This window comes from Temnothorax curvispinosus, unplaced genomic scaffold (assembly GCF_003070985.1).
Source record: "Temnothorax curvispinosus isolate PA1 unplaced genomic scaffold, ASM307098v1 QBEX01013028.1, whole genome shotgun sequence".
Lineage (NCBI taxonomy): Eukaryota > Metazoa > Arthropoda > Insecta > Hymenoptera > Formicidae > Temnothorax > Temnothorax curvispinosus.
This window is the reverse complement of record NW_020222808.1, coordinates 888,135-912,263: the sequence shown is the minus strand read 5'-3', so window position 1 is coordinate 912,263 and position 24,129 is coordinate 888,135. Positions and strand designations below refer to the sequence as shown.

At 37.5% G+C, this 24,129-nt stretch overlaps 1 protein-coding gene, 1 long non-coding RNA gene and 1 other non-coding gene across 3 annotated transcripts in view; all 3 read left to right on the top strand.

Annotated features, from left to right (window-relative positions):
* LOC112463098 (sestrin homolog) overlaps positions 1-24,129 on the top strand; it is a 147,549-nt gene that overhangs the window by 72,451 nt on the left and 50,969 nt on the right. The gene's annotated exons all lie outside the window — the stretch shown is intronic.
* On the top strand, positions 3,633-3,705 carry Trnak-uuu. Its single transcript has one exon. It is a non-coding gene; the product is annotated as a tRNA-Lys (tRNA).
* On the top strand, positions 5,344-5,833 carry LOC112463100. The gene is made up of 2 exons (XR_003041742.1): positions 5,344-5,584; positions 5,743-5,833. It is a non-coding gene; the product is annotated as an uncharacterized LOC112463100 (long non-coding RNA).

Sequence of the window (24,129 nt, the reverse complement as noted above, 5' to 3'; positions counted from 1 at the left end):
AATTAAGGCCAATTCTTGCGAGTCGATCAAGTTACATCACCGAGACTCAGTGTGAGGGTAGCATTAACTACCTATATCTGCGATTCGATGTAGTTAGCACCCTTCCAAGGGATGCTCACTAGTGAGTTTCTTAGAAAGAGAGTGGCGGCATCGGATCTCGTTTTTTTCTTTCTTCTCGTTCCTTCATACCTTCCCATCCTCTCTGTGCGCAGGTCGACGTACGAGAAAGACTATTGGGTTTTCTGGGTTAATCACCGAGCTTTTAGTCTTACGCACAGATGCTTCGTTCGACTTGGCTAGGTTTTGTTAGATGTGATAGCGCGGGAATGTAGCTGGCGATCGTGCATCACGCAACTATACCCGATACATGTATTCTTTTACTTTTAATTTTTGATGGAAAAATTAAGAAAACTATATAAATGTCAAATTATTAATTTAATAAGTTTGTTTATTTCATTATAACGACAAGTGTGAGGAAATATGAAAAAATTCTAGATTATTTAAATTATAATTAATCCTAACTCATGTTAGATATCAAAATGCGTATTGATCAAGAAATGTTGAGACGCTTCAGATAAAATAAGCTGTCGATTCTTCAATCACAACTTTACACGTGATGTAGCCTAAGGATCTTGTTGTATCCGATGATTAATCGTTATCCAACTGTTTTTATTCAATTTTAGTCGGACTTATCGCCCGTGTATAATTCCATTAATCGCGCAAATGACGCGAATTTAACATAGTATTGCATGTGACGATAATTGTAATGGGCCAATAATTGCCAATTATTTCATCATGTTATGTTTTACTGGTGAAATATTGTTTGAAATATTTCGACATTGTTATCACGTATTGCATAACAACGTGAGCGGAAAAATTTGATTACTTAATTCGCTATTCGAAAAACATGTTCTTCTGCTTATGTTATATGGCATTTTTCAGCATCTTTTGCATCTTCAAAATTCTTTTATTATATGGGCAATTTTAATTGTTCGTAATGCGCTATAACATACAATTAATGTAATATAAAAGAAAGTATTTTCGTATCGTTAAATTAAAAGAAAAAGTTATGCTTTCTGCTCCAAGGCATGATGTATACGCATATGTACATTTGTGATAATATTTGCTGTGATAACAAGATTCTAAAACGTCATTGTGTCTATCGTCCTCGATCAATTCGACCGTTAGTCATCGCTGCAGCTGTTCAGGAGAGTCGGGAAATTATTTTGAACAGGGCATCTATTGTCGCGTATCGTAACTCCTAATGTTGAGAAGTTGACACATCGGGAAGTCACTGGCTCACTGGCACCGTGCCAGATTACGTTGGGAAACTCCGCGCTGTTGGCTCTGGACAACGACCCTGCACCGCGAGAGCCCTTATGGTTTGCTCACAATGTTTTAACCCTTTATAATTCGAACCATTTCTCGCAAATGAACGAAGATTAAGTATTTCATCTTCAAAAATTCATCTAATTGGCTGATTTTATCTAATGGTATAACATGAATCAAAGAATTTTTATTATACTTGGAGAGATTTATGAAAATTCTAATAATATTATAGTTTGCCGATTACGTCAATTCGAATACTTGAACTTCTTTTTCTTCTTCTCTAGCCTGTTTTCATCCACTCCTGGACATAGGCCTCTTCCATTTCCTTTTCCCATTTCCTTGAACTTATTGTTGGGCAATAAGTTATCGCAACGCATTATGTCGAGTTTAACTTATAGGATCACAAAAGGTTAATAGTAATTGTCGATAAATAAATATTTTTGACATTGTGACAAGATATAAAATATCTTATAATGACAAATATTATTCCAGAGATTAGCTGTTTGTTATTAATTTATTTAGATTACCAGAAATATGTCTACTGTTTTAATAAAATGTTATGAACAAAAGCATCGATAAATAGGGCCGAAGACAAGGAAGATCCTTTAGTCACACTTTTTTAGTCATATATGCATCTATCTTTTAGTGTCCGCATTTTCTCGATGTCCATGGCACCTCGGGTTATCACGAGTGTCACGGAGAAGAAAGTACAGACGCTTTAACTGCTTTATTATTAGAGTATTTAGACTTCAAATCAATCTTTTGTTCACATAAAAATCCTGTCTCCATCGTAAATCATTGGCAATTTGATTGCACGTTAATTATTAAGAACTGTAAACCCATTATAATGCACTAGTGAAAGAAAGACTGCAGCAGATAAGGCATTGCGCAGGATATATAAAATAGGATTCGAGGAGAATTCTTCTCGTACGATGTTCTTTTTTTTTATTCTATTAAGTCGCGAAACAATCGCGTCGGGAAACATGTCTTCGTGCAAGTAGCCAACACGACGAAACTGCATGTGTATTTAATTAACCGGCGATAATCCATGGCTTGACTCCCGGTCATCACTTTTCGTGTCAAGGCCGTGAACCATTATTGCGTCTTGATGATCTAACATTGCAACGAGTTGGACATAAACGATAGTGCGACATCTCTCTAAGAATGTAGTCAAATTACACATCATGCATAGTTGATCAATATTTTACGAAATTTTTTTCTATTAGAAAAACAAGTCCGCGGGCACGATTAATACGATTTCGAATATATTGTTCATCTCACCAAAGATAAAATTCGATGATACGTGAATTAACAACTTTGTTGCATATTCGGATCTGAACGCCGGACTTCGACATGTGACAGCATGTTTGTGAGTGATTCATGAACAAAGTAGCGTTATAAATCCATTTTTCTTTTTTAATCGAAAGTGACCTTGACTTGTGTTCGCAAATTGATCCGCAGCTATCATCACCGTTCTCAGCTGTCAAAACTAAAGATAATGCGATGTCAGAAGGCATTGCCTTTTTTTACATTGCATCAAGTAATTGCACGTGTAAAGCTCTAACAACGAATTAATATCTAGATTTATGATAGGATTTTATTTTTCAGTTAATTCTAGATTTAATTTTTACATGATGAGTTGTGAATAATTACCATGTTTTAGTGATATCCAGTGTAACGCTTATGCATACGAGGTACATCTGCTTAACACGTTTCTCTTGTAGAATTACGGTAATTTATAACCTGGCGTAGTACTGTTAATGCGTTTGGACCTGAAAAATTGAAACTGAATGCCAGACCTCCTCGAAGTAATTTGAAAGATCGATTAACTTCTACTGTTGCTGGTAATTTACAAGTGGCGCAGGCTCGTGTTTGTGCCTCAAATACTACCTTCTCAAATGTTCTCTGAACGTGTAGCGTTATCTTCTACTCGCAGCTAGGAAATGGTTAATTACTCCAACTCCGAGATATGAATATAAATCAAGGGATTGCGGCGATAATGCGCTAAGCCACATAATAGACTATCATTTGATATTTATTAGCATTTCTTAAAGAAATAACATTTATCAGAGCGAGGCTAAAGTTTGTTTTAACAAATAGGAACATAAAATATAAATTTTTATTAATTTGTTATATGTATATATGCGATTAAATGCATACTAAATATTTATTTTTAGCTTATTTTGCCAATTAATTTTTTTAAATTTTATATAACGTGTTATTTTTACGAGCTGCTTAAATGAATGGAAAACAATTTCGATAGATGCATCGCGTGAGAGTCTAGAGGGAACTCCCATGTCGATGCCCGGATAGCTCAGTCGGTAGAGCATCAGACTTTTAATCTGAGGGTCCAGGGTTCAAGTCCCTGTTCGGGCGTTTTTTTTTTCTCTCGTATTATTCCTTCGCCGCGATCGAATACGCTCGGCTGTTATCGAAAAGAGATTTTTATTTCGTCACACATACAGATTTACGCAGACGATTTCTGCCTACTCGGTGCGAGAGTTTATTCTTTAATAAAGAGCTCGACGGCGAATTCCAGCGACGATGTCGAAGAGAGATCCAGATCCCATGGGGTCTCTGTCGCTATGATTCGGTCGTTCGTGCCGTCTCATTCTTCCGGATCGTTCCATTATCTCCGCGAATCCTCTCTCTCGTATTTGCTGCCGTAAAATGGGATATGCTTGCACACCGCCTTCCAGTCCGTTATCCAAGATATAGCGATTATTGACGCCGCTCCGTAACATAGGAACGGAATTTTGCTGCGAGAGAGAGGAACGGAGGGTGAGATTTCGCAGTTTGGCATAAATAACAGCGAGATCTTTCGGAGGATATGAAAAAATAACCGCTTGTTCCCAGCAAATAACTTTTTATCGTCGAATTTTAAATGTCACTTGACTTTCTCGTTTATAATCATATAAGTTTGCCGCGGTCTTCGTAATACTGATATGTGTGCGATTAGTTATATACGTATTTATTGCAAATATTTATGTATATTACAGGCATCTCTATTCTGCAAATGAAAAAAAAAAAAAAGACAAGAAACTAACTCGACAACTTGTTAGAAATTAAAATATATCCCAGCGTGATCTCGAAGCGTGGTCATTCTTAGGTTAATAAAACGCGAGCATAAAATGCGCCGTATAAAAATGTAATTTACAAAACAGCGACTCTTTTCGCTCTGAATTTCCATCTTCTGTAAGGCGACGGACAACAGCGTGACGGGAAAGTCATTATGTCGATGATTCATACGACGTAATTATTTCGAAGATATTGCACTTCCTGACATGTACTAATAGTCATCTCTTTGTTACCGTGTCTTTTTTGTTTTACTATCGAATTATGGTCGGCTATAACTCGATTAATGTCACGTGTGGACGCGCGTGGCTTTTTTTTTCAGGAGCGGCATCTAATTAGCCCGCAATATATCTTTTCACAAGCGCATCTCCCATATCTGGACAAGATAATTTAAAAATTTACTCAATCTAGATGAAATTGATAATAATAAAGAAATTTATAATGTTAGCTAAAAATTTAAAGAATTTAGCTGTTCTCGAATCTTATCGTGTAAAATTATAGAAAGTGCGTGAATTTCGGAATCAACTTAATACAAGGAAATAGAAACGTTGTGCGCGCGTTTCGCCGATTTCTCCAGAAAATAAAAAGGGCATTTCGCACAGTCGGCGTGTATTCCTTTTGAATCTTTGGATGGGGTTAACGGTTAAGAGAGAAATTGCGCGGACCTTTTTACGAGATTTGTCTCGCGGCGGTTCTCTTGCATAGGGTGCTCGTATGTATAAATGCATTGCATATATGTGAATGAAATCTACATATATGTAAATTAAACGCACACGTGCGCCTCATATTCCTAACACAGCGCTCAGCTCAGGTTCCGCGTGCAGCTCGCGAGAATAATCGAATAGAAGCATCATACATTACGCGTACAGATACTATACGAAATACACAGATATTTCGAGATTGAGAGAAAGAGCTGAATAAATACGTGGTGAGTGCGCAATTAACCCTTCGCCCGTAAACTGGGTCATAAATGGCACAAGCCGAAATTCAAGATAGAATACCGCCGAAATGAAAAGGGGGGGGGGGCTTGCCGTCCCTCGTAAAAAAAGTAGGTAGTGGGGAGAACTCATGCCCAAAGTTTCGTTGGAATTTGCCAGTGTGTGCTTGACCAGCAGCGAGTCAAAGTGCGTCCAGTGCCACTATTGACCCAGTTTACGGACAGTGCCAGACTTTCGTGCAAGTAAGTAAAATTAATTTAACGTCATTTTCATATTACTACAGTTATTTTTAACTTATATAAGTGATATTTTTTTATGATTGTGTATATTATATATACCTATAACCTCAAAATTTGAGTGGATGAAAACACGTGTAAAAAGAAATTACATGTACTTTCAGGGTACAATGGATGATCAAGCGACAAATATCAGATATTATTTACGAGAAAGACGATTTTATATGATTTTTTAATAAAATAATGTAAAAATTACGTTAAAAGTCTTATTTCTCCTTAACCCGAAAAAGGCCATTTTCAATCCTCAGAATAATTATACTTTTTAAAAATGACCCATATACAGAATTTTTTTCTTGAAAGTACACATATTTAACTATAAAACCTCGTTGGAATTTTTTATTTTGATTTAAAACTCAATGAGATATGATTTTTTTAATAAAAATGGATTTTTATCAATTTTTTGCATAAAGAATTATTTATAAACAATTTATCTTATAATGAATCGCTAAATAAACTTTGGGATTATAAAATAGGATAGTATACAAGTATTACAGAATTTTTTCAGATTTTTTGAACACTATTTACTAGGTCAAAATAACGACAGGACATTTATGACCCAGATTACGGACGATGCCAGTCAAATTATAGTTTACGGGCGAAGGGTTAAGAACTCATTCAAGACTCGTGTAAACTTTTCCTGCCGGCAGATGCTTTAACGCGAAATCGCGCATATTAGGAGACAGCGATATTTAGCCGTTATCGAAACGAAGCTGATTGAACCTATGACAGCATTCGATTTATGTCGTTCCATTATGGCTGTCAAAAACATTAAACGTTAATTAATTGTCGCAGTCGATAACACCGAAAACCGTCATTAACATCGCCAACTTGATTTTCCTCTTAGTGATCGTAACTGTATGTTAAGTCCCTCGCGATATATGTTAATTATCAAGTAGGTTTCTCATTTGCATTGCCGTTGCACAAGTACCAATCGAATGTTGCAGACGATACAATCCAAATGCAAATTTGAACAAGATTGGTTTGTGAATAGTACACGATGTTTCTATCCAGTATAGTGTCGATAGTTCTAGTGGGCATTTTTAATTAGAAGTGAAATAGCATTCTCCTTTAATTCCGGAAGAAATTAATGGATTTATAATATAACTGCGTAATCTGAGTTAAAACTTAAAATTTGTTCCAAAAGAAATGTACTTACATTTTTCTCTCGCTCGACGATTTTACACATTAATATTATTATCATTTCCTCTCTTTCCAAACGGGATATTTATCTCAGGATGTTTATATAAAACGGAAAGGATACAAATTTACAGGAACTATCGGGTAGCATTGCGGGCCGTATCGGGAAGAGATAAAACAACAAAGCCATTCTTTCGCGCGATAAGTTTATTCCACCGCAAATATATAAGGCTGTGCGCGCAGAAAAAAAGGGATACTTTGTTTCCGTCACGTACGTTTTAATTCCTTTGTTTAATACACCGCTTCTCGATCGTTACACTCCCACGTTTTTTCCCGCTCACCCTTACCCTCACCCTCATCCTCACCCTTGCCCGTCGACTTTTTTATCTCTCTTAGAGAATGCCGTGCACATGTCTCTCTATTCATATCTCTGTCCGTTTGTCGAGCCGAGATTCCCGTGAACTCGTTTTCCTTCCCCTCACGATACACAAACTGCACCGCGTGACTCCATGTGTGGCGTCGGCGTCGTGGCGGCGGTTGAATTAAACTAGAACTGGTTTATTTTCCCTTTGCCAGTGTTTTTCCAACTACACGCATTTCTCTATTTTCCCCGGCACCACCGACCACCGAGAATTAACGTCTTCTCGAAGTCGGTTAAAAGATTGTGTATCATTTTCCTGGTATGTCGGAACTTATTCGCTTTACTTGGCATAATAATTTCGCTTTATATCAAGACACTCTCGCTCCCAAATGTTTTAATAGTATTTTTCACGGAATTTCTCTCTTTCATTTATCCGTGCTCCACAATTATCAGAGAAAAGACTGTCCATAAGAGAAGATAGATAAAGATACTATTTATTTTAATTTTCAAATATATATCTTTTACAACTAAATGTAACATGTGTGTATATGTGCACACATATATACATTCATTAGATACACGTGGTTCTCGTACAAATCGTTCTCGTCATTCAAAGTCAAACGTTCTAACTATTTATTATATACCTTAGATATAGATTTGCTTAATGCAAATGACGTCTTATCATTTGGAGAGAAAAGCCTACCTTGCTCAGAGAGAAAAAGTGACGTGATCTTTATGCAAAAAAACTTGTTTTTTTTCAAACGCTTTTGTTGCCGAGGAGAGCATGTTAGTTGTGAGCATATCAATTATGCCACAATTATATTGATAGATAATTAATTGTCCTTGGCCGAGAACACTATATGTTAAACGCTTCGGAACGTTATACCCTTGAGATCGCATGATCGATCACTTCCTGTCGTAGCCTTCCGTTCGACTGACGTACATATCGGTTTGACTAATCGCGAATCGGCGTGCCTGTCTTCATTCGCATCGCGATTCTTCGACGCTGCTAAACTTCCGTATTTCGATTACATTCGCAGAGACGACAGCTAACGATCGTTCGCGATCTTAAATCAGCATCCTTCACCGTTACCGTGCACTCCGGGTACTCGTTAATTATGGCATTCAGCAAGATGCTGCCCAGCCGGGCAATATCGAGTCCATTTTAAATGGACGTCGTTGAAAAAGATTGTTCGCTTGCGCATTTGATACGTGCGGACGGCGATTCTAGCGTGTGTATTCCGACATTTATGTAGTCGCGACGGAAAAGGAGAAAAACAGACTCGCGGGGCTAGCATCGGATCGTGGAAGCATTGAATTTACGGCGGCGGATTCAAGTCTTGAATAGCTCGTATTGAAAAGCAAGGTCTGAAACGAGTGTAATTTTGATTTTCCGACGCACGGACAGCAAATGACCATACGGCTGCCGGCTCGTTATAAGTAAAAAAGAAAAATTCCGATACTATGAATAGTATGAATACGGGAAAATGAAGTCTTTCCATCGTCACGAATAAACATAGAGATTCTCTCATCTCGCGTGTCTTTTATATTGAAGCCTGAACTCATCGAAATGATAGTTTCGTTCCCTTCTGTGAATCATAATTCGTAAAAGGAAACTCGTGTAATAATACATTGTATAAAAAGCATACATTTGAATATAATAAATTGTGTAAAACAAAATAAATAATTTAAAAATGAACGGCCAATATGTGTATTGGTTCGTGAAATCGAATAAACCAGCCGCCAGGATAAAATAATTTTGCGAATTAATATCGATCACACACATCCCCATCTGCCCTTTGACCTACGAGCCGATACTATCTAATAACATTTTAAGTTATTAGGTTTTTGCAGTATTACCTATTGCACTAATTCGTCGTTTTTCTGACATTTTTTTCGCTGAAGTATATGAAAAACAACACAGTTTCGCAATTTAATAAGGCGATTCTCACGGACTCTCGACTCTATGATCGCGCGAATAGACAACTCGTCTAATTAAAGGTAAACCGAAGACGCCTACGGTATTGTGTAACAGCGCCATGAGGATCACGGGTGTTCGAGCGTGGGTATCCTATCGGCCAGCGATCAGTATTCAATGGACATGCCTGTTTATTTGCGAGCGTGCGGGCATTTAAATGCGTCCCGAGTGATTCCCAGAAGACACTCCCGGCGATTGGATGCATTTAGTAGCTCGCGCGGCGTGTTCTCGCTCTCGATGCCTCGATGCACCGACCGTGTCGATGCCGCGATGCAACAGCGAGCGCGCGCGTTCGGATCGACGTTGCGGTCGTAAAACAGAAAACGGTATCGGACGCGTCTCCGCGGACTTGTCGTCATGGGAGAGAGCGTCCTTGCACGGAAAAAAAAATTTGGTTGAATTAATTGGAAATCTGGTTGAAACAACCTGACTGTCTGGTGAGAAATGAACGATCCATAATTTTCATTAAAGTAACCAGACAAATTTGGTTAGTTGCATTCTGGTTGAAGTAACCGGACACATTGGATTGGATGTATCCTGGTTTCGGCAACCAGGCGCATTTGGTTGATTGTAAATCCGACGTCTTATCCACCTTATTAGTGTACTAATAAGCTGTATAATAAGTCTCGCACACATGACACAGATATACGCGGACGAAACGAAGAGATGATCGCACAAATGCAATCACGCTTTATGACCGCGAACGCAATCGTGTAACAAGATCGCGCTCCGAGGTTAGGACGTCGAGGCGGTTGAGAGAGTCGGCCGAAGAGGACGACCACGACGGCTCGCGCCGCCACGGAAGCCTCGCAGCAAGGAAGATCCGCGGGAGGCCAAGGCACGGGACCGAGCTCGGATCCCGCGAAACCGGCGCGAGAACGCCGGCTTGATTCACCTCACCCAGGTCCGGCACGTCAGACAAACCCGCTTCCCGACCAAGCCCGACACGGCCCCGCTCTTCAGACAAAAGAAAATAGTTTTGCGCGAGCTTCAGTTTCAAAATAACCAGACACTTGTCTGGTTATTACTGGACACGCGTGAACTAAACTATTGGATTAACGTGACATGTATGATTATGATAACCAGAAATTATGTTTAATTCCACCAATACTCCTTTAAACATACATGTCACGTTAATCCAACTATGCTCTTCTTCCCTTGTAGTTATAATAACCAGATACTTGTATATTATTACTACAAATGCACTAACCAAATTCTAAACGGTATCATACCCAAACATTCTGGTTGCGTACCAGAATATTTGATTGCAATAACCAGAAATTCTGTTTATTTCAACCAAAAATTGCTTAACAAAACGCATCTTGTTAATTCAACCATGGTTGTTTTTTCCGTGTGGATTTCGTCGAAATTACCATCGAACGCAATCGAATTTCCAATTCCATTGTCGTGATTGATTTTATTATCCTTGGCGAAATATATCTCATCACGCAACAGAGAACAATAACAATGAGAGACTGTGTATATATACGCTGCGAAAGGCTTCAGGGAGAGAATCAAACGGGTCGGGTAGAATTAAGGGCGTAAAGTCTAACGATTTCTTTTGTCGCCTGCGACTTTGTCGCGCCGAGAGAATAAGAGTTGAGCGAACGACCATAAGCACGTGATGGTCGTTCGATCCCCGAAATGGTCCTTCCAACATTCCGTTTTCCTCGGATTCGTAACGAAGGTCGTATCCCGATTTACGTTTTCCTGCCGGCTCGTAAAACGGCTTCCGGCGACACCTGCATCCCCCGGGGTCTGGGGGAAGGGGGAGAGGGGGGGGAGACTTTATGAGCCGTGGCGGGAGCCGAAGTCGTCGCGCGTAAAACGTTAACTACTCTCGTTCCGGACGAGCGAAAGAAACTATTTCTATTTAATTCCGCGATTCTCTCGACGCGCGCGTTCCTCCGTGCACGCTAACGACCGTTCGGAGAGTAAAACGTTTTCTTTCTCCCTCGTCTCTTCATTTTCTTTTGTCTTTTATGTTCATTCTTAAGAGTCTTTGGTGAAACATATTATGCGCGTCTAGATTCACAAGTCCAGGAATATTTTCCTGCTTAATTAGAAATCAACAAAATAATTTTATCACGTGACGTAAACACGCGAAATTACGCCTACTCTCTGTGTATGTATGATTTACCAAATATTTTATTTTTATGTAATTTTATATTTACAGTAATTTATTTCTTTTTTCTAGTAGATGACAGCATCGTGTAGTTAACGATGCGAAATGCGAACTGTTTTTGTTCCTATCGCGCATAATGATATTGATAAGTTGTCGAGAATAATGATAATTGCAGCGATGATGCAACAACATCGTGACTCAACGACGCGTTTCGCGAAACGATATCGTTTTCCGTTGAAGTAATTTTAATTTGTCGACGGCAATTCGTGGAAAAGAATTAGTGATTTCTTCATTTTTTCCTTTTTTGCGTAACTGACGCAATTACCGACGTCATTTTATGATTTGATCGCGGTTCTGTGTGACTTTATTCTATTTTATCATATCGCTTATAATATCTTTCGTTATTATAATAATTAGATCTTAATTTGCGATCTTCTACGAACACAACAAAAAACTTAGGGAAGTAAACTATTAATTTCTATTAAAAGATATTAGAATGTCGTTTCATGATTATAAATTACGGAATATCTGTTCTGTTTCTATATCGAAATAAATTAGAGATGTAATAAAGGTTTTTTAAGCATATGAAAAAAAAACTATTTCAAGTCATCAAACTAGAAAAAATCGCTTTATAAATAATGATGAGATGCTCGCAGATATGCTTTGAAACCGCATATTAGATATGATAATTCGAGTTATATGACATCACTGTATATATTAAAATGTAATATATATAAATGCATAATATTGAATATTATAAATATAAATAATAATTAAGTTAATAACAATAAATTAAATTGCAACAATATTAAATCCTTTCGCTTTTGAAGTTAATCCGTTCCAATCCAAAGAAGGAACCGATTTGTTCCTTCAAATATCTACGAAATGCTTACAATTCAACGATTTTTGGAACGGAGAATCGACAGTGGTGAATTAAAACAAATACAGAATCCGGCAATCTTTCCTATATTTGAGAATATTCAAATTATCAAAGTAAAATGTAATTATATTTATACTTAGCGGAATTAATGTAATTATTTACTTATATTTATACTTAGCATAATTAATGTAATTCTTTAATTAGTAGAGCAAGAAATAATTTTTTTTATAAATTAATTTCAATATTTTTAATTCTAATAAATTATTTTCCAATTTATATTCCAATTTTTCTCAATTTTTTTAAATTTTAATAAATTATTTCTAAAGTAGCTTTTGCAATTTTTTACGATTACTCGTTTATATTCATAAAGTTTTAAGGAATGATTTGATGGAAAAACATCTCGGTGGTTGCAGCCCTAAGCTTCAATTGTTCAGTCTGTCTATCGCTAAATTGCCCATCGAAAATCATGCGAAGTACCTACTTTTCCGGTACTCGCGCGCGCACTCGTCATTTCAACATTCGTACTCGAGAGCACATGCACGTACGCACGCGGTACTCGCGCAAGAGCGAGTCAAGTACCGAGTCGTAATCTTGGGCTCTCTGGCAGAGGCCTGACATTGCTCGAGGGAATACCGAGTTGAGCGCGTAGTAGACTGCTTGGTGCCAGCAGCCATGCGAACCCCTCTCCTCGCTTTAGACCTCGCTCTATCCTCGCTTTACTGTATGTTCGTCTTTCCTTCTCCTCTTTTCTCCCCTTCCCTTTACGCCACTACTTATTCTCTTCCAATGTTACGTCATCGTCTCTCTTTCCCGACACATCTCAGAGTTTGCCCCCTCTCCTTCTCTCTCTTGAGTTCGTTTCTTTTTTTTCCGCTTCTCTTTTTGTTTTTGCCCTCACTGACTCTTGAAGCTCTCGAGTTCTCTCTTCTCAACCGTTTTTATTTCTGCAACATATTCGTTTCTATTTTTCGCGTTCCCATATAATTATTTTTATTTTTAATTATTATTTTTAACTCGTTATATTTTTAAATACATGTCGTTGCGTGGTTCTATTTGTTCAAAACGAATTTTTTCAGTAAATTGCTTCATTTCCTCTTTTTTCTTTCTACTTTATTTAGATGTTTTTATGACGCGCTTTTTTCTGCACGTTCCGCTTTTATTTATATTTGCTATTTGCAATTCTTTTCGCCGTACTGGTTTTTTATTCCTTCTTTCTTAATGTAAAGAAAACCTTCCTCTTTTGCAAGATCTTGCTTTTCGAGTATTCTCCTTTCTTCTATAAGTATGTGCCCGCGCATTGTTATATATTTCTTCGTCTTTTTCTCTTTACTGCGCCAAGGTCTAAAATGGCAGCCAAATATTCATTTTATGTAATCTTGCGATGTAACTGCGATGACCGTACTGTTGCGCTGAGTGCATCGGCAAGGACACCGCGTATTCAAACGAACTATGAAAGTACTTTGCATACATGTACCTTTGGCAAACCGCATCATACTTGGTAACCTAGATCGGGATCGCGATTTATAGGTCAAGTGCCAGCAACCCCGTTTCATTTGAAACTATATTTTAAAAAGCGATTGCGTCATTCGGCATTGAAACGCTCGCGAAACGATAGAGAACAGATCGGGTTATGTTATCAAGATATTAGATAATAACTTAAGGAGATAAATAAGTTGAAATTTTTTGTCGCAAATTAGAACGAAATTTTTCTCTATCAATATTTAATTGGACGCTATATTTTTTGCAGTTTTTAGTATTGCAGCAATTATAACGTGTGTATTTCAATACATGCACGCAATAACAAACAACCAAGCACGCCTGTTACTGTATATTATGATTACTCAGAAACGCCACTGCGAAACTTCACAACTGCCACTTGTCTTATAGTTGGTTTAGAGATGATCTAATACAGATCATCCGCTCTTTGACTTTATGCAGCTCTTGGCATAGGTTCTCCCGATATGTTCGCATAAATATACTCCAAGTCAAGATGCCAAATACATAAATCAACAGACTAAATTTGATTGCGTTGATTACATCAACATCGAGCGTGTCTCTCTTAATGTTTACGCTCTTCTGTTAAATGATTAGATTTGTTTATTAATTTAAATTATTAATTACATATTTGTTTAATTTCTATCTTTTTATATCAATTGCATAATTTCAATATTGCTGAGCCACCAGCTGTTCGTTCATAATATGAATAGCTTATCACAGTATGAACGTGACTTAATAATGCCCGTGCCTTTATCAATATACAATAACATCTATTTACAATATGAATCGTATATTTCTTCTTACGTCACTTCTATTATCACTATTTTATACGTTCTGACACGTAGCGACATTTCATGATTCCCTTTGACCAATTTTTTCGACTCGAAGTCGAAGTCGGAATCGTGGGATTAGTGCGAACGATTTCATCGCGTGATGAATATTGAAACGAGGAAAGATGCTTTCTGTTCATCCTATGATATTACGATCGAACACGCGCTACGATCGAATATCGAAATCTTGATGGCTATTGTCGGCGATATTGCGATATTCGTATCAGATCAATAAATTCACGCGTATAAGAAAATTAATCTTCAAGTCGGAAAAGACTAATTCTTTCCAGGTTCGAAGAAAGAAAGGGAATTTGTTTCGTGGTAAAATTTAAAATCCATTTATCTTTGAGCGAAAATCGGATTGCGCCGGTGCGCAGTGAAACTGTTTGATGATAGATTGGAAAACGATTCTCACTTTTCACCACCGGAGATTCTCATTATCGGGAGTTGCACTCGAGAGTAAAATTCTCGAGTGGGCACTCAACTTAAATCGACGACACGTCAGGGACATACGCGCGCCAGATTTTCCAAACTGCTCGGTGTATATTTGCGCAAAGTATTTTTCCGATACTATATACGGCACCTGCTTTCGCGCCGCGCCGTGTCGAGAACTTATGGCAATCTCTCCCCAGTATCTCGCGCGGCAGGGAGAAATTTCCGCCGGGATGAAATTTCTCCGGGGAAGCGCAATGGCGAGATCTCGCGCTTGATTTCCGTATGTTCATTTCCATAGTAACTGAAACGAATACCCATATGTAACGCTTGCAAACTGTCGTTTTTGCATTCACCTCGCCGTCTTTCGTAATTTATTACAGCTACGAAGAATTACTTTAAGCTAAAACGTTAGCTATAATCCGGATGTTTATAAAACTTGATTGCGTATAATATAAAAAAATGTTTTTAATTAGCATATTATTTCTTTTATTTTAATTCATAAATCTCGAAACTCGAAATATTCCTTGGCTTTTTCTCAACAATTGGTTGCAATTCTTCCAGGCTTGCGTCATGTTTTCTCATGTCACTAGCTCGCATGAACGTGGAAATATCGGAGAATCGGTAACAAGAATAAAGAACAGAAGTCAATGGATCGTGTTCTATACACGGAACATATGAAAGAATGAGACAAATATTTTCCGTTTATCGAAGTATGCCGATCGAATGTGAAAGTCTTCTCGACTATCATACGCTTGTCCAATCTTGAAATTTCATGGCCTCTATCGTTTGCGAATGACATCAGTGTCAATGTGAAGGTTCGAAATTGAAAATGTGTAGCATTGAAAAATCTCTCTATACAGTCATACACTCGAGAAAACGGGAATATATTTTGGAAAAATTCCATCTTTTTCAAACGTAGCTACAAGTGTATAGATATGAAATTTATGAGTTTTTATATTTTCTTATTGCGTTTATTATTTTGTTTCTTATTTTGGAGAATGAGAGATTTATGAAAGCGTTTGAAATCCAGCTGTTTTATTAAAGTACTTTTTTCCCTATTGTAATAAAGTGTTTCCGAATTATAAAACACGATCCTCAGTTTTTTCTATAATACTATTTGCAATATAGACAGAGCAATAGATCATTTAATAGTTACCGTTATAGATTATTTAATAGTTAACTGTGTCGATATCACTAAAACGATCCATTAGATATTTTCTACTCCGCGAGACATCGCTGATTCAAAGATATATAGGCGTTGCCTGTCGGTTCTCAATATTCCCGATGCAGCCCGCGATCATCGCGAGCGCCTTCGAGCACTCGAAATGACGGCTCGCTCTCGGGAGATTCGTTCGACTGCTGCAAATCATGGACAACGACACGCCCGGAGCAGGCAGTCGAACGACGGCGCGGTGGTTTCAAATGTGCCTGGTAACACCAGGACGAGAGGCAGAACGGCGGGGCTAATTTTGCGGCCGAGTAGACGTAAGCGTATATATACAATCGCGATGAGATACGGCCGACTCGAATGCATACGCATGCGGTGTGCAAATGCGGTGCACGCGCGATCCCGATCCCGATTCCCCGTGAACGATCGATGACTTTTCGCGCGTGTCGTGCATTGCAGCGGTGATTTATGGAATTATATCGTTTATCGCATGGATCTTGAAATAATCCCGCAGTCTCGTTAAAACTTATGCCACTTTAACCGCGGAAACTAAGCGTGGAATTATCGGTGACTAATATTAAAGTAGTTCTACGCGCGAATTAAATTCTTGACTGTTTAATGGCTTGACATTTTCATTCAGGGAAGATAATCTTATACTTTACGAGGAGAAACACCGTCAGGTGCACCTTTTATAGGATATCCAATGTAATGTAATTACATAGTAAACGATGTTTAAACAGCATCCGATATTACGCGAACGTTAGCGAGAATAAATGGAAAATCCCTCGAGGGAGAGAACACGTTCGCCACAAAATACATGGCGAGCGTTTTGTGCAAAATACATGTATATTATATGTGCATATATATCAAGCGGAGAGCATTGTCGATGAGCAATGACGTAAGAGGCAAAGCATCACAAATTCGCGGTGAAAAATAAGCAGCAGATGTCAGCGAGTGTTTACCGAGAATTCCTGCGCGGATTCCTCTGGCAGGTGCATAAATATTCTTGTTATTATTACAGCGCAAAGAGAAACGTCTTTCTTTCTCAAAGCTTCTCTGTTTGCAAATTAATAGTAATATAATGTACAAACATGCTTATTTTCCCTAATTTTATATTTAATCTACTAACGAATCAATTTATTATTTTTAAGCACAATTATTACGCCACGCGAAGCACGTCGAAGTTAATTGTGCATCTGATATTTGAGTGAGAGATAAAAAAAATTCAGAACGATTATTAATTTCGTTGTTAATTAACATATTTGACGTAAAATATAGATTAAAAATTTACGCAAGTAGGATGAGATTTAAGTTGAATGAACCATTCTTTAATTAAAAATATGTAAAAATGTATTGTTGCATTCTTTAAATATCTTTAATATGTAATTAATATGACAGACCATTATTGACTACCGTTACTAAAAGAAATATCATTGAATGCACATTGCACATATATAGTATATTCGTAATTGATAAATTCTTTTTTCTCGTCAGGCAAAACGTTCGTTTGCTGACGACAGAACACAGTCAACGACAAACGTTCAAAGACCTAATTGCTAGTTCCGACTGTGGGTGACTCCCTTCCGCGATTAACCGCTCGTATAATATTATTACACGCTGATTACCGCTGTACAATGCTGGCGCGATTATCTGACTGTTCGGCCTTCGTTCGATGTATAATTATATCTCCGGTGTAAGTGACGCTCGTTTCCCCACTTTTCTTTGTCTTGTTCTAAGTGCTCCAGGCGTGAATATCTTAGACACGTCTGCGTAAACATTAGCGCACAACCGCTAAGGTAATAGCGTTATAAGTGTTCATTTCGTTAAAACGCTATTAAGAAAATGCGACGCGGTATTCGCGATATTAATTTCGTTAAACAGGACAGAAAATCGTCGAATGTCATGCAGGAATGTGACATGTGACACACATGCCGTGCGTTTTTTTTTTTTATCAGAGAATCGTTGCTTATCGAGGCTGGATAATCGGATAATACCTTGTCGAGATAGTTTGTATCGATTCAATCTGCTAATGGTCTAGACGTCTAGACGTCGGTAACTCGAAACGCAAGTTCGAAGTGGTTTTTTCCGCGAGGCTTTCAAAGCATCCTGCGTTTCGGCTTGATCTTGAAATTGCTTGTATTTGATAATTTTACGTAATAACATTGTTATTTTCTTGAAATAATATTTTATTACTCAAGTAACTTGGCACATTTTGCGGGCTGCACATAGATGTATATCAGAGATGATTGTATCTTTATTTTTAATTCTTTGTGCTGAAGAAGTTGTAGTTATTATGAAATTTTGCAGAACGCGATAAAAACCAAATAAAAAATAAATTAGTTTCGCGTCTTTATATATTTTTCTGACTCTGGCAATACTCTACTCTTTTATATAATTGTAAAATTATGTAGAATAATCATCGAAATGGTTATTGAACCTTGATCGTCTCTAAAAATTAGATAAGCGTCTTCGGTATCTTTGTACCGATTCAATTTTTAGCGGCAAATCGTTCATCCAATCGCTCGCCTAGACGCTAAAAGATAGGTAAAGTGTCTTAATGTACACGCGTGTATCGCATGAATGTGTTTTATAACAGGGAACAAATATTTCATCATACTGATACGTTCTCGCGATATTGATCGCCGATTCGATGTTTTCCGAGTCGGTCGAATCTACATGAAATCTCCGCGGCAAAATAGCCCACGCGTTCCGTCTCGGTGATATGCAAATGCGCATTATGTAAACTGGCATCGTAGATTTGATGGAATTAACGAGTTCCGCGATCACAAATTCTGACTCCCGGTTGTTGTTTACGACTATCTGCCGACTATCGGTCGTGTTTTGTGAAAACAAAGGAAAATACTCGTGAATTAGCTCACCCTTATCTCCTTTTTTTTGTGTGCAACGCGCAATCGTTGATGCGCGGCGCGCGGGGAGTATAAGGGACATGGAAAGAATTCTAATTAGCTATTGTTAATCACCCTCACTGACGTCCGCTTGGTCGGACTGGATTTCAAGTAACCTTGTCGCTTTTATCTGCTCCTCATCCGCGCGAGTGTGAACCATGACTAATTAAATGACAGCGGGAAATGCATTCGCTTCTCTTTGGTTCACATTACCAGCGTTCCACTCTGGCAAAGTTGGTGTCTACCGTGGAAAAATCGTGGATTAATTTCGTATTATGTTTCGGAAGGGAAAGGGGGTGGGATTCCGCTTCCTTATTATTTTAATGTAATTGCTCTCAAATGTTAATTCTATTTACGATGGGAATATACCTTGACCACGTATCCTAACGAATACATATTTAATCGTAGTTCGACAATCGCTTTAGACGTAATTTGCTAATTAAAATACAAAAATCACTGTCATTACTTGTATTTTTCGACGCAAATGGAATGTCTGTAGTTTTCATTTTTAAGAAATTACCGGGGAAAAAACGCGAATACTGCAATAGCTGACAAATTGTAGGTATCCATATTCTGAAAATATTGAATTGGCAGATTTTTGAGGTGGCAACATTTTTAGGTTATTTTATTTTTTTTATTATTGGGCGTGCTCGCGTAAAATGACACTTTCACTATCCAACTATGGATTATTCTGTCAAACATGGACGGCCGATGTTACACACCGGCATGTTATATTTCACTCGCGCGTATCATCTGGCTGGTCATCCTCCGACGTTAGAACCAATTCGTTCGACAATGAAAGCTGTAAATCGACACGGACGGAGAGCAGGAAGTGTCGCGGCTACGTTACGACGACAAGATTAATCGACTTGACACTTCCGCTATTAACGAGGGGACCTTCGCGCGTGGTCGCTGGTGTGTAACAGCCGTGCGAATGAAATAAAATATTGCTTCCAGGTATTAATTATTTTTCTGGTTCGCGTCGTAGGAATGAACGTTTTCAAGCCGGCAGGGAAAGCCGGCGATCTTCTTCCATCCGGATGTTGCCTCGCTTTTTTATTCTTTAGCATCTCGCGCTCGCGCGATAGCGATGATTCATTAGCAAAGTCGACGTTCCCTTCGTCTCGTCGCGCGTAACGAAAGGACAGGAAATACTGCAAATCCATTTAAGATCTGGTATCATGGAAAGTGACTTTAACGATATTCATTTGTCATTAAACGAGAAAAAATATCAGTTTTCTATGGCTGCGTTTCGATATTCACTGCCAGTGCTGAAAATGTATGGTGTATGTGACGTATAGATTTTTACTGGCAGTGAATATCTATATAGAATGCTAATTTATAAACTCTTATGAGGAGCTGTATTATTAAAAGTTTATTATCGAGGAAAGCTATATATTGCAAAGCTCGAAGAATTGTCCGTGCGGTTATTTGCGAATTGGCGTGTACAAAACTTTTCATTATTGACAGAACTCTGCTCGGATGAAATATTACTTTATGCGAGAGTACTTTGTAAAAAGGTTCGAAAATGCTAGCTTTAAAGAGAGTCCCAGCTGTTTCCTGTCTCCTCGTGCATAAAGAATCTGGAATGAAATTTTCAAAGACGGTTGGAAGAAAGATTAACTTGGTAGAGGTCGCTTGGAGAACGCCAGCACTTGGAACGCGTTATCGGGAATAAAAATCAATCAATTACCCATCTTTCTTTCGATGATTTTCAGTTTAAATATTAATCTTTCTTATCTGTTGATGACAAACAGTAAATTATTCTGTGTTTTGATTTTCTTTTCGAAAACAACCAAACAACCAGATTAGACGAAATAAAGAAATTTTCTTCTCCTTCACATATACACACAGAAAAATATAAACTACCTGCAAGTTAATATTACTTGATTCAAGTATTTGATAAGTTCATATATGAGCAAATCTACCATAAAGTCGTCATAAGTATCACATTTACTCAAAACATATTCTAGATCTTAGCAAGTTTAGTACTTGAAACAAGAATATTAAATTAATACGAACATTTTGTTTACTTACAATATAGAGTCCACGGAAGAGAAGCATATACTTCAATAAAGATATTACATTTTCTTGAGAGAAGTTTATCCGTTATTTGAATCAAGTAAAAATTTTATTCATCTAGAATAATCGTTTACTTCAAAAAAGAATTTGTATTCTTGATGATTACAATTAATATTATTCTTATTTTTTTAATTTTCTTTAATTCTTTAGTTCCTAAGTGGAATGTAGGTTAGGAGGTTTTCGTGCGCGGTGCGGAGGGGTAGTACTTACAGTTTAGAATATAAAAATTCCTGTCTTCAGGTGGACTTGAACCCGGTTCCTCGTGGTTATGAGTTTGACACTTTATCACTAGGCCACATCTCTGATTATATTCTTAGTGTTGCAGTATCTAGTTTTCACAGAAGTAATTTATTGATTTCAAGTATTTCATAATCTTACCTAAAGAATCAGTAAATATTCAAATCAAGCTTATGTGGCTTTTCTTAGATAAAGTTTACAGAATATACTTGAAATTAATTAATCACTTTCTGTCAAAACTAGATACTGCAGCACTAAAAATATAATCAGAGATGTGGCCTAGTGATAAAGTATCAGACTCATAACCACGAGGAACCGGGTTCAAGTCCACCTGATGACAGGAATTTCAATATTCTAAACTGTACCCCTCCGGACCGCGCACGAAAACCTCCTAACCTAGAAGAATGTCGTTCTACAGCCAAGTATTTCATATTTTTACCTAAAAAATCAGTAAATATTCAAATCAAGCTTATGTTGCTTTTCTTAGATAAAGTTTCGGAATATACTTGAAAGAAGAATAAATTCTTCTTTTAAGCACATGATGATAAGCTTTTCTAATATTTATGATGAGTATATTAAGAAACTAATATTAAGAAAATATTCTTTGTTAAAGAAAACTGTTACTCAAACCAAATAAAATAAAATGAGTAATTGCTTTTCTTGGCTATAGAACGATATTTTTCTGTGTGTAGCACTTCTTGATTATTTATTAAAGTAATTTTACCGATTAACGTCATGAGGAGATCTAAGTTGAAGATCAAATGTGATTTACATACAGGCAGCTAAGAATAATTAATAAGATTTATGCAAAGGTTATCTAAAGGTAATAATGCCTATATTATAAATTTAAATATAAACCACACGATATATATATATATATATATACGTATACTGATAAAATGCAATTCTGTACTGATTTATTCATATATATAAAAAGCATGACTTGTGATGTCATAAAAATAGAATAATGTATGTTTTATTATATAATGTTTTCTACACTCCGATGATGATTGCAACCGCGCGATCTCGGCCGTCTCTGTTCCTTATATAATCCTATTAATTTATAAGGCAATTGTTGGATGGCAATTACTTATAATTTATCGCGTGAACGATCAGTTATCGCGAGTTGCCGTATATACACGGGAAAATGTGAATTTTTTAACGATATTTTTGTCGATTATTCATCGCGTAAACCGCGGATTCTTGACGATCGAGGCGATTTCTAAGCGCGCTCGCGTGATCCACGAATAGAATTGTCTGTTAATTTTATTGCGTTTTCCGTCAAGGCTCGCTGCCGAGTTTAGCTATTGGGTGCCGGCGACCAGTTTTGCCGAGTGACTTCATCATCACTCCCGCTCGTAATCGGGGACTCGTTGCTCTCTGTTACCGGCCCGAGCCTTCGCACAGAGGCTCTTTGTTCCGTGTGACTGCAGCCGGTGCATGCGTGTACACGTATGTACTAGCAACAGCGCCCTGGAATTCTCCATTTAATTAGCGTTATGGTTCCCGTCTGCTCGCGTGGATTTAATGAGTTGCACGCGCGCATTTAACATAAATCATTATCCTGATATTAATTCGATAGCTCCTCGTTTCGCTTCGCACACACACATACAGACACGCGTGCGAATCTTATTCTTTTCTCGAGAAAAAAAGACTGTTTGTTAATTACTAATCGCATCAGTAGTCGCGGTATTATGGTAAATGGCGGCAATAAATAATGGTACGTTAATTTGATTTCGATCGTCCATTTTCCATCGTCTATTTACATCCGTTATCGCGAGCAATTATATTATCGCGGTAAGTAGGTTCACATGTCTAAAAAAAAAAGAAACGTTTAAAGTCTGCACTTTTACCCGAGTGCATAAGCGTATCGCAAAAACGTTTTAAGGTGTCAATTTACGCGCGACATTGAACTATTTCTAGCTTCAAGTGGCCATTGTTCAAAGATAATTCTGAAGAGCATCTTTCGCCTTTTCTTAGTGACTTTTTTATGTTGGTTTCGCAGTTTATTTTACGGCGTTAGCTAACTGCAGCTTTATGCATTTTGGAGACGAGAACAAGAAATAACTTTATACAGACAAGACTTTGCGTTGAACAAGAACTTTGCGCGGAATTTTGAAGGAAACTACTCGAAGGGCAGAGGCAGAGGCAAGAAAAGAAGCAGAAAGCGCGGGAGATAAAAATTGTCTAATGATCACGATTTTCCTCAGGCCTGCATTACAATTTCAGCTTGAGGCTGAGTTTCACGTTTCTAACATTTCATGGAGTTTCCTTTTAGTTAGAATTTTTCTTTTTTTTTTTTTTTTTTTTAGCATACGGCGATTACGCGAAGAAATATGTAGTGTATTTTTGTTGACTCTCTATCCATTAAATACTATATAATACACGTTAAAAATACAAAGTTCAATTTTTGTTTATATGCTACGCTATCAATAAAAGTTTTTGAATCGATCGCTATTCTCTCAAAAGTATCAAGTTTCTCTGACACGTATACATTCTGTTATAGAAAAGAAAGGGAGGGAACTCTTTATAGAGCACGTTGAACTCAAAGTGTTCTCTTTCGCTGTACCGTAACGTATATTTCATACAAGCTAGCTATCAACACATTTATCTTGCTCCCCATTTCTTAAAAGATATATTACTTAGCTGATTCACGCTTTGATATGTGCTTTGAAATTTAAATTAAAATATTCTGGAAAAATATAACACAAAGGAAGATCAGATCCGTTGACAGAATGACTGTTCCATATCGAAGTATCGTTTTTCCAAACGATACTTACACATACATAGACATACATGCGCGCGCAAACATGCAGGGTTGAAAACGTGTATTCACGCAACCTTATCGCGCAAGG